The following is an 11,552-nucleotide window of genomic DNA, read 5'->3' as shown; positions in this document are numbered from 1 at the left end:
CCTGAACCCTGAGGACCGGCGAGTGGAACAGCAGGACGCGCTGAATACCCCGAACCTGGACACTGATCACCTCCTTATCAGAACATGGTAAGTCTGCTGATTTTTATAATCTGTAGTCTTTACCTGTGTCCTTCGGGGTATCCTGTGCAGATTGCCTGACCGTGTCCGGTTTTCGCGGTATCTAAGACGGCAGAAGGGTCTCTCCGCTGCTGGTCATTTAATTGCAAGAACCGTCATAGGTTTTAGTTGCCTACTGCCTGTTACGTGTTGTGAAGAGGGGAGATGACTAGTAGATAAGAGAGCAAGCGGATTTTTTTTCAGCGTTTTTAAAAAAATAAATAAATAATTGTCTGTGGTACAGTACACGGGTGTCGCCTGTGATACGATTTTCAGTTCTGTATAGGAGAGACTAGGACCTGGAGTGAATTGACTCGGCCTAGTACGGGCCCGTTAAACCTCGAGTGAATTGACTCAGTTCGGCGCCTAACAAATTGTGTAGCGGACCGTAAACTTCGAGTGAGATGACTCAGTTCGAGCTTAATAAATTTAGTTTTGCCTTGTGACTTGGAGTGAATTGACTCAGCACGGGGCTTGGTAATTTAGGAGTAATTTGATTAAGTATTCCACGCCTCAACACGTCCAATTATCCACCACCCTCGCATCCTTCAGACGGAACCTGAAAACCCATCTCTTCAGGAAAGCCTACAGCCAACAATAACCGAGCCGCCGCCTCATAGAATGTAAGTCCGCAAGGACAGGGTCCTCTCCCCTCTGTACCAGTCCATCACTGTAAACCTGTTTACTGTAAATGATATCTATAACCCTGTATGTAACCCCTTTCTCATGTACAGCACCATGGAATTAATGGTGCTATATAAATAAATAATAAGTAGGGAATAATTGGTTTGTAAAGTACTGAACACATAAGTCAGACAGGGACCACGAGACAAGAAGGAATAGGAAGTGTGTGCTGCAGACTAAGTTCTCTTTAGAATCTCAGGTTTGGGTCACCTCCCCCGTCTTATTATTTGTTTGGTGCTTGTTATCTTGATATAGATAGATTATGTATATATATATATATATATATATATATATATATATATATATATATATATATATATATATATATACAGTGGGGCAAAAAAGTATTTAGTCAGTCAGCAATAGTGCAAGTTCCACCACTTAAAAAGATGAGAGGCGTCTGTAATTTACATCATAGGTAGACCTCAACTATGGGAGACAAACTGAGAAAAAAAAAATCCAGAAAATCACATTGTCTGTTTTTTTAACATTTTATTTGCATATTATGGTGGAAAATAAGTATTTGGTCAGAAACAAACAATCAAGATTTCTGGCTCTCACAGACCTGTAACTTCTTCTTTAAGAGTCTCCTCTTTCCTCCACTCATTACCTGTAGTAATGGCACCTGTTTAAACTTGTTATCAGTATAAAAAGACACCTGTGCACACCCTCAACAGTCTGACTCCAAACTCCACTATGGTGAAGACCAAAGAGCTGTCAAAGTACACCAGAAACAAAATTGTAGCCCTGCACCAGGCTGGGAAGACTGAATCTGCAATAGCCAACCAGCTTGGAGTGAAGAAATCAACAGTGGGAGCAATAATTAGAAAATGGAAGACATACAAGACCACTGATAATCTCCCTCGATCTGGGGCTCCACGCAAAATCCCACCCCGTGGGGTCAGAATGATCACAAGAACGGTGAGCAAAAATCCCAGAACCACGCGGGGGGACCTAGTGAATGAACTGCAGAGAGCTGGGACCAATGTAACAAGGCCTACCATAAGTAACACACTACGCCACCATGGACTCAGATCCTGCAGTGCCAGACGTGTCCCACTGCTTAAGCCAGTACATGTCCGGGCCCGTCTGAAGTTTGCTAGAGAGCATTTGGATGATCCAGAGGAGTTTTGGGAGAATGTCCTATGGTCTGATGAAACCAAACTGGAACTGTTTGGTAGAAACACAACTTGTCGTGTTTGGAGGAAAAAGAATACTGAGTTGCATCCATCAAACACCATACCTACTGTAAAGCATAGTGGTGGAAACATCATGCTTTGGGGCTGTTTCTCTACAAAGGGGCCAGGACGACTGATTCGGGTACATGAAAGAATGAATGGGGCCATGTATCGTGAGATATTGAGTGCAAACCTCCTTCCATCAGCAAGGGCATTGAAGATGAAACGTGGCTGGGTCTTTCAACATGACAATGATCCAAAGCACACCGCCAGGGCAACGAAGGAGTGGCTTCGTAAGAAGCATTTCAAGGTCCTGGAGTGGCCTAGCCAGTCTCCAGATCTCAACCCTATAGAAAACCTTTGGAGGGAGTTGAAAGTCCGTGTTGCCAAGCAAAAAGCCAAAAACATCACTGCTCTAGAGGAGATCTGCATGGAGGAATGGGCCAACATACCAACAACAGTGTGTGGCAACCTTGTGAAGACTTACAGAAAACGTTTGACCTCTGTCATTGCCAACAAAGGATATATTACAAAGTATTGAGATGAAATTTTGTTTCTGACCAAATACTTATTTTCCACCATAATATGCAAATGAAATGTTAAAAAAACAGACAATGTGATTTTCTGGATTTTTTTTTCTCAGTTTGTCTCCCATAGTTGAGGTCTACCTATGATGTAAATTACAGACGCCTCTCATGTTTTTAAGTGGTGGAACTTGCACTATTGCTGACTGACTAAATACTTTTTTGCCCCACTGTGTGTATATATATATATATATATATATATATATATATATATATATATATATATATAATCTATATCTATAGAAAGATGGAGAAATTAATGCAGTTCTGCCGTATTGGCACTAAGCCAAATTCAGATGGCAAGTTAGACCAGAGGCGTATCTAGGGTTTCTGGCACCTGGGGCAAGAATTCAGTTTTCCCCAGTATTGTTTCCTCATGCATGCCCCCATCTCCCCCTTTGCTCTTCATTTTTTGTCCTTAAATCTCCCCCACACATTAAATCCCCCATCCCCATGACAAATCTCCCCCCACACACATTCAATCTCCCATCTCCACTCACATTAAATCCCTTCACCACAATAAATCCCCCCCATCTCCACTCACATTAAAATCCCCCACAATAAATCCCCCCACATCTCCACTCACATTAAATCCCTTCCCCACAATAAATCCCCCCCATCTCCACTCACATTAAATCCTTTCCCCACAATAAATCCCCCCATCTCCACTCACATTAAATCCCTTCCCCACAATAAATCCCTCTATCTCCACTCATATTAAATATCCCCATCCAATAATAAATCCGACCATCCCCACTCACATTAAATCCCCTTCACAATATATCCTCCCCCATTCCCACTCACATTAAATCCCCCCCTGCACCTTCGGTGTCTTCAGCTTCACTGGAGCACTTACCACCGATCTGCGTCTCAGTGCCTCTGCTCTGCAGCGCGGGCGAGTGACGTCAGCAGCGTGATCACATGACCTGATCACGCTGCAGGCGTCACTCTGACCCGGCAGTCAGAGCTTCAATTGTACTCGCATCTCACATGCAGTACAACTGAACACTGGGAGCCGGCGCGCTGCAGCTTCTCTGTGCCGGCTGTCAGCTTGACAGTCGGCACAGAGAACAGCTGACTCCCAGTGCGGGGGGCGGCAGAATGCAGCCGCCGGGGGAGACACTGGGAACCGCCGCTTTAGGCGGCCCAACTGCGCCCCCCCCTGCCAGCTGCGCCCGGGGCACATGCCCAGGCTGGACCCCCTACATACGCCACTGAGTTAGACCCGCATACATTAGTGGCGACTCGTGAAGGGAAGAATCATGTTAAACAATGTAAAAAGCTTATGATGTTGTGTGGAATGCCGGGGGGGGGGTTTGGGGGGAGGTTAACAGCCCCCTGGAGTGGAAGATTGTCTTGAAAAAAAAAAAAAACAAAAACTAGGGCATGGGAGTCTCTGAAAGTCTGCATAGAGAAAATTGGGTAGAAGAGGAAAGGAATAACAAAAATAAATCCTGTGAGCGGCCACCACCATATAAATGGTGGCCCAGAGCCATGTGCTTACTCTGATGGCTGCAGCCATTTTGTGGATGGAAAATGTAATTCTGATAGCAGCCATTTTGTGGGTGGCAAATGTGCTAATTATAATAGCAGCCATTTTGTGGATGGCAAATGTGTTAATGCTGGCAGCAGCCGTTTTGTGAATGGAAAATGTGTTAATTCTGGCGGCAGGCATTTTGTGGATGGGCCATGTGCTTATTCTGATGGTAGCAGCCATTTTGTGGATGGAAAATGTAATTCTGATAGCAGCCATTTTGTGGATGGCAAATGTTCTAATTCTAATAGCAGCCATTTTCTGGATGGCAAATGTGTTAATGCTGGCAGCAGCCATTTTGTGGATGGCAAATGTTCTAATTCTAATAGCAGCCATTTTCTGGATGGCAAATGTGTTAATGCTGGCAGCAGCCATTTTGTGAATGGAAAATGTAAATCTGGCAGTAGCCATTTTTTGGATGGCAAATGTAATGCTGGCAGCAGCCATTTTGTGGATGGAAAATGTGTTAATGCTGGCAGCAGCCATTTTGGGAATGGAAAATGTGCCAATTCTAATGGTAGCCATTTTGTGGATGACAAATGTGTTAATGCTGGCAGCAGCCATTTTGTGAATGGAAAATGTAAATCTGGCAGCCATTTTTTGGATGGCAAATGTAATGCTGGCAGCAGCCATTTTGTGGATGGAAAATGTTAATGCTGGCAGTAGCCATTTTGTGGATGGCAAATGTGCTAATGCTGGCGGCAGCCATTTTGTGGATGACGCTCCTGGTGGTGAACATCTTAGATTAAGGCTACACAAATCACTAAATCCTTGTTACCCAGTAATGACCACTAACGGTGAATACTATATTCCTTCGGGAATTGAACAGGATTTACCCATGTTTCCCGTCTCAGTGGTTTCCAATGGGGCACCGACTCTTTCCCCTATCACTCCTGTCGTAAATCCAGCAATCCTCCTACCTGGATCGTCCCTGGCACCAACCCTTTCTACTGTCACTTCCACTGCCAATTTAGCCGCACACCCATGCAAGATGCTCCAAGCAATGGCCTCTCCTCCCAACGCTTCCACTACAACAGCACTCTCACGCAGTCTACCTAACCCTATACCTCACAGGCTCTCTCGCAGCCAAGCACACACTTGTATGGGACGGTGGCAACTGTATCAAGGGGGAGCTCAATCTGGGAGGGGGATACCAATAGCACAGGAAGCACAAAGGGGAGGGAATGTTGGCAACCTATTTTTGAAAAAGAACTTCCTGAGGGACCCTTGTTAGTGGTGGGAAAGGGTGACATAACAATGGAGACAGACGCTATTGTTAATGCTGCCAATTCTCGGTTAGCTAGAGCTATAGTGGAAGCAGGAGGGGCGACTATTCAAGCTGATAGTCGAATCATTGTTGAGTCACGTGGTCAGATAGCTGTTGGGGACATAGCGGTGACTTAATCTAGCAATCTTCCGTGTAGAATGATCATACACGCTGTGACCCCTACTTTTGACCCTATTCATCCAGACGTTAGTGCTCAACAACTTCGTGCAGCAATAACTCGCATTTTAGAGTATGCGAATATTAGTGAGCAGATTGAGACCTTGACAATTCCCGCCTTTGGTGTTGGCATTTTCGGTTTCCCTGTTCATGCATGTACAAGAGAAATCATTGGAATTATAATAAACAAATGTAGCCCCCCAAGTATTTGCTGCCTCTCTGAAATCGGGTTAATTAGTAATGAGGACAGGACTGTTAAAGCTTTTAAGACTGCCTGCGTCACCTGGACCCCACAACATATTGGAGCTGCCCAAATAGAGCCCCTCATTCCAAGATTGTTACCTCCTCCTGCTCCTCATACACAAGGGATTACATCTGTACTCCCGGTGCCATCTATACTCCCGCCTCAGGTGCCACCACCAACAGTGCCAATGCTTATGTCTGAGGAGCCCACCCTCTACGTCAAGTTTACACCCCAGCAAGCTGCTACTCTGTTGAACAAAAGTTCTAGATCCAGAAAAACAGCCGATGCCTTTCTACAGAAGCATGCTTCAAATCCAAAGTACTTACCCAGCCACGTGGCAAGATCTCATTTTCCTGGCAAATCTAGGACTACTGGACTCGTGGACCCCGACTAGAACTACAGAAGTGCAAGTTGTCAAAATGACTATACCAGTAGTCCTAGTGTTAAAGCAGGCGATGCATATTGGCCTGTTATGAAAATCGTGTTCAATGATGCCTCACCTGCCAGTGACACTACATGGGACTCTGGTGTTGAGTTCTGCCAACAACTTAAGACATGGGCCTCGGATGAGTTGGCTGACCTATCACTTATTGTCGCCTATGGATTCCAGATGCCTCCAAGCTGATGCAGCCATTGTACGATGACCTCAAGACGTCAGTGTTTCCACTATGTACCAAATCCGTGGAAGCTTTCTAGGCTCTTATACAGGCCATACAGTCTGCACCAGCTTTTGGAATCCCAAATTCTGATATCATCTTAAGACATCCGGTTCTCTTAATGGCTCCACACAACAAAAAAGCTATTTTTGAATTCTAAACGTCTGTCACTGCAGCGTCATATGAGACTCCAATGTTCCATCTTGGAATTCTTGTCCACTGCACCATCCTCAACCCGTCCATGCTGCTTCCTCTTTCCAGGGGGGATGTGGATGATACTGATGCTCTCGGAGAAGATGCCTCTACACACTCAGAGGATCATGACTGTCTCGAACAAATGCAGAAAGAAGCAGCCTCCAAGAAAAAAAAAAAAAAAAAAGTGTCTGAGGACCCATTCCCACATGCTGACCTGACTTTCTTCACTGATGGTTCCAGATTTGCAGATGAATCAGGAAGGTTCCATACGGGATATGCCGTGGTTACACATGACCAGGTCATCTCTGCTGGATCCCTACCACCGCACATGTCTGCACAAGTAGCGGAACTTAAGGCTTTGACACTGGCTTGTCAGGAAGCGACGGAGAAGCTGGTCAACATCTACACGGATTCAAGATATGCTTTCGGAGTGGCTCATGACTTCGGCAGTATCTGGGCAGCCAGAGGATACCTAACGTCCAGTGGAACTTCTGTAAAACATGCTGCTACCATACAAGAACTTGTGGCCGCTCTAGATCTACCTTTGGAAGTTGCAGTGATCAAGATCAAAGCTCACGGGAGACTGGATCCTCCAGAAGGGGGAACTTCTTTGTCGACAAAACAGCAAAAACCTATGCTGCGGATCCATTTGGGAAAGAGAAAGCAGCGGTGTACGTGTCACAAGACACTGAAGAAGGGACTAAAGGCTCTCTTATGAGGATTATCCATCTCCATCAAGACAAGACATCGGATGATGAAAAGAAGTCATGGCAAGAAGGAGGAGATAAAAAAGGATGAAGATGGAGTCTGGAGGGTGAACAAAAAGCTCTGTCTACCCCGTAATCTGTACCCCTCGGTGACAGAATGGGCACACGGTATCACCCACAGAGGCAAGAATCAGATGAATGACCTGATTTGGAAGACTTATATGGCACCTGGGATCTCTACTGTTACCCCAAAATATTTCAAGTCCTGCCTTGTGTGTGCAACATGCAATCCAGCACCTCCTCAGAAAGTTACTCAAACATTTGGCTAAACCACTCTATCCCTTTCAGAGAATTCAGATAGATCACATTTTATTTGCTTGCCTGAGGAGGTGGTGATGGCGAACTCAGTCGAGGGGTTCAAGAGAGGCCTGGATGTCTTCCTGGAGCAGAACAATATTGTATCATACAATTATTAGGTTCCGTAGAAGGACGTAGATCTGGGGATTTATTATGATGGAATATAGGCTGAACTGGATGGACAAATGTCTTTTTTCGGCCTTACTAACTATGTTACTATGTTACATTCAAATGACAAAAGTAGGGAAGTGCGAGTATGTACTGGTAGCGACTGACATGTTTTCAGGATGGCCCGAAGCCTATCCAGCAACCAACATGACTGTTAAGAGACTGATGACTGAAATAGCATGCAGATGTGGGGCCCCAGAGGTAATTGAGAGTGACCAAGGACCTGCGTTTACTGCAGCACTGACTAAGGAACTATGAACATTGGTGGGAGCTGATTTGGGTTTACATACTCCATATCACCCACAGAGCAGTGGGAAAGTAGAAACACTGAATGGCACCTTCAAAAATAAAATACTGAAAGCCAGTCAGGAGGTCAGACTTGGACAGAGATTTTGCCCATTGCCTTATACTCAGTCAGAGACACTCCAAGGAGTCCCACTAAACTTACACCATTCGAGATTCTTTTTGGGGGGCCTCCAAGGTTGGGTCAATATTTTCCACAACAGCTAGCCTTAGGAAGTGATACTCTTGTAAATTATGTAATTGCCCTTACTAAAGAACTGTCAGTAACACATGTACAAGTTTTATCATCCATTCCAGGTCCAGATTCCAGTGAAGGTACCCATAATATCCAACCTGGTGACTACGTGCTGGTAAAGAAGTTCATCAGAAAGACATCCCTGGAGTCGAGATTTAAGGGTCCCTACCAATTGCTCCTGACTACTCCTACTTCGGCCAGGATTGCTGAGCGTCTCCTGGATCCATCTCTCACATTGTAAACTTGTTAGACAGTAAGGGACAGAGTAAGATCTGACCTGCTTGTCAAAGTCCAGCTACAAAGGGAGGTTTTCCACAAGGGAAAACTTGTCTCAAACTGGTGAAAACTCCAATTTCCCCGACCCGGGCGAGACGGTCAGATCTAGGATGTTTACATCAGGGTGAGTCACATGTGTATTTTATGTAACCATGGAGATGGGAGATTGGAGAGTAATAGATCCAGCAGGTAGGAAAGTCCCAAGGACATGGGTAACGCGTTCCGATATACCTCCCCGATATACCCATAATTGGTCACACATTCTCTGGAGTCTATAGCATCCGTATTGTCATGAAGCCTCTGTCATAGTGACACTTAACACTGGTGGGTTTGGGAGCCACGGTGGGATCAAGATAAAAAAAAAAAAAAAAAAAAAAAAAAAGGTTAATGAAGTATTTAGGGGGGACTGTTGAGGACAGCCATAAGATCAAATACTTAATTAACCTCAAGACGTAAGATTGAGAGAAGGAACCCATAACATGTATTGTTTAACCTTCCATAAGCTTTCTCAGATCAAAGTGAGACCCTAAAGATGGCTGCCATTTCCTGTATCAGCACACCATGCCATGTGCTGGTATCCAAGATGACGCCCACCCTGATGACCTCATGGATCCACCCACAGTGACGCCCACCTTGATGACCTCATGGACCAACCCACCCTGATGATCTCATGGATCCACCCATGGACTTGCTCATTGCCCAACCCACTAACCAATGGAATACATCCGATCACTCCCATTTTAGAGCTAGATGAGCCCCCCTTACAGGGGTTTTATAAACCTGTGTTCTGACTTAATAAAGCCCCTTGGAGCTGAGCCATAGATTGATCAAGGAGAGCTTACATCTGACTGTGTGTTGTCATATGTTATTTCTTTGGTGTGCACCTGATCAATATCCATTAGGCCAGGAGTAGGCAACTAGAGAACATTTTATTAATTGTTCAACCTAACATAAGAGGGAGAAAGAGGGAGTCGAAGAATCATAAGGATAGAGAGAGCAAGCTTATTTTCCTTGCAGTTTGGTACTGACAAAGTCTATTTGAATTGAAAAGAAAGCGAGAGAAACCAGAGAGAAAAGCGTAAGAGACCACAAGCAAGACCAATTTCAAACAGATGGCAACCCAGAGAGCCCAAAGAGAGGGCCAAAGTACATGAGTCCACATGCCCCACAGTGGCAAAACAAAGCAACAGAGGGCAGCAACATGGCAGAAATAAGGACATTGCTCAACACATTGTACAGCATAAGTTATATTGACAGGATATGACAGTCACGTACCCGCTCCTTCGCATGTGACTGGGGGTTGCGCCTGCAAGGGTTAATCCTTCTCCTCTAACTCAATCCAGCATTCAACCTCTGTCCTGTGCTGCAATGGGAGCATAAATCACACCCTGACACAGACCACGCACCCCCGCTTCATACACGCTGCCACCACTCACTAAACACACAGGCGATGAGTCCCAGAAATACTACTACTACCACTGGTTTCTTTTAGAGCATACAAGTTTCAGACTTATTAACGTTTTAAGCTTTAGCAGAAAAAAGGTAGTTCTCACAAAAGAAGGATAAAAAAAAAATGTAAATAAGTGACATACAAATATGCAAAACAGTTATAAAATAAAAAGGAGAAACGTACAGAAATATCTAAACTTTGCAGTCTGGTATTCTGTTCCCTTAGGGGGGGGGGGGGAATGAAATGGATCACATCAATTTGTGAACATCTCCTTTTGTGGGGGGCCCCAATTTATAGGTTTAGCCTGGAGATCAGATCAGATCTCTAGACCAGCCCTTCATGTTAATATCCTAATTCCTGGTTTGTGATTGGACCATGGCTACTTTACCAATGAAAACATTATTTTTTCTTTGTCTTAACCCTTCTTTCCAATAGTAAAGAGAAAGTGTCAGGCTGCAACTAGGACACATTTGGTGTGTCTCTTCAAAGGCATCAGAGGTGTGAAATGGTTCCTATTCTGTGTGCTCTCAGGAAGGCACCCTTTGGTTTGAGACCCTGAGGTCAGGAAAGCTACCTGTTGTGAATTCTGTGGCAGAGCTCCCTCATGTGGTCACAAGTGGTACTTCGGCTGATTCTCTCTGTAAGCTTCCGTTGGTGGAGGGAAGTGGTACTGCGGCTTCTGAGTTTCCTCCCTCAGGTGATGTGGTGAGGTCGTTAGGTGCTGCTCTACTTAACTCCACCTAGTGCTTTGATCCTGGCTTCCTGTCAATGTTCCAGTATTGGACTTGTTTTCCTCCTGGATCGTTCCTGTGGCCTGCTGCTCTGCATAGCTAAGTTTTCCTTTGCTATTTTGTTTGCTTTTCTTCTGTCCAGCTTATCTATTTGTTTGCTGGAAGCTCTGGGACGCAGAGGGTGTACCTCCGTGCCGTTAGTTCGGTACGGAGGGTCTTTTTGCCCCCTTTGCGTGGTTTTTAGGGTTTTGTGTTGACCGCAAAGTTACCTTTCCTATCCTCGCTCTGTTCAGAAAGTCGGGCCTCACTTTGCTAAATCTATTTCATCTCTACGTTTGTCTTTTCATCTTACTCACAGTCATTATATGTGGGGGGCTGCCTTTTCCTTTGGGGTATTTCTCTGAGGCAAGGTAGGCTTATTTTCTATCTTCAGGCTAGCTAGTTTCTCAGGCTGTGCAGAGTTGCATAGGTAGCGTTAGGCGCAATCCACGGCTGCCTCTAGTGTTGTTGGATAGGATTAGGGATTGCGGTCAACAGAGTTCCCACGTCTCAGAGCTCGTTCTATGTTTTTGGATTATTGTCAGATCACTGTATGTGCTCTGACCTCTATGTTCACTGTGGTACTGAGTTGCCTAATCATAACAGTACAGGAAGCCAAAGTACTAATGATTCTCAATAGAGGGAAAAAA

General features: G+C 44.9%; 1 protein-coding gene across 2 annotated transcripts in view; it reads right to left on the bottom strand.

Moving 5' to 3' along the window:
* The window catches only part of TDRKH (tudor and KH domain containing), a 34,336-nt gene that overhangs the window by 1,202 nt on the left and 21,582 nt on the right, over positions 1 to 11,552 (bottom strand). The window lies entirely within an intron of this gene.

Source organism: Ranitomeya imitator, chromosome 1, assembly GCF_032444005.1.
Source record: "Ranitomeya imitator isolate aRanImi1 chromosome 1, aRanImi1.pri, whole genome shotgun sequence".
In the NCBI taxonomy this organism is placed as follows: Eukaryota; Metazoa; Chordata; class Amphibia; order Anura; family Dendrobatidae; genus Ranitomeya; species Ranitomeya imitator.
This window is presented reverse-complemented; position numbering and strand designations above follow the sequence as displayed.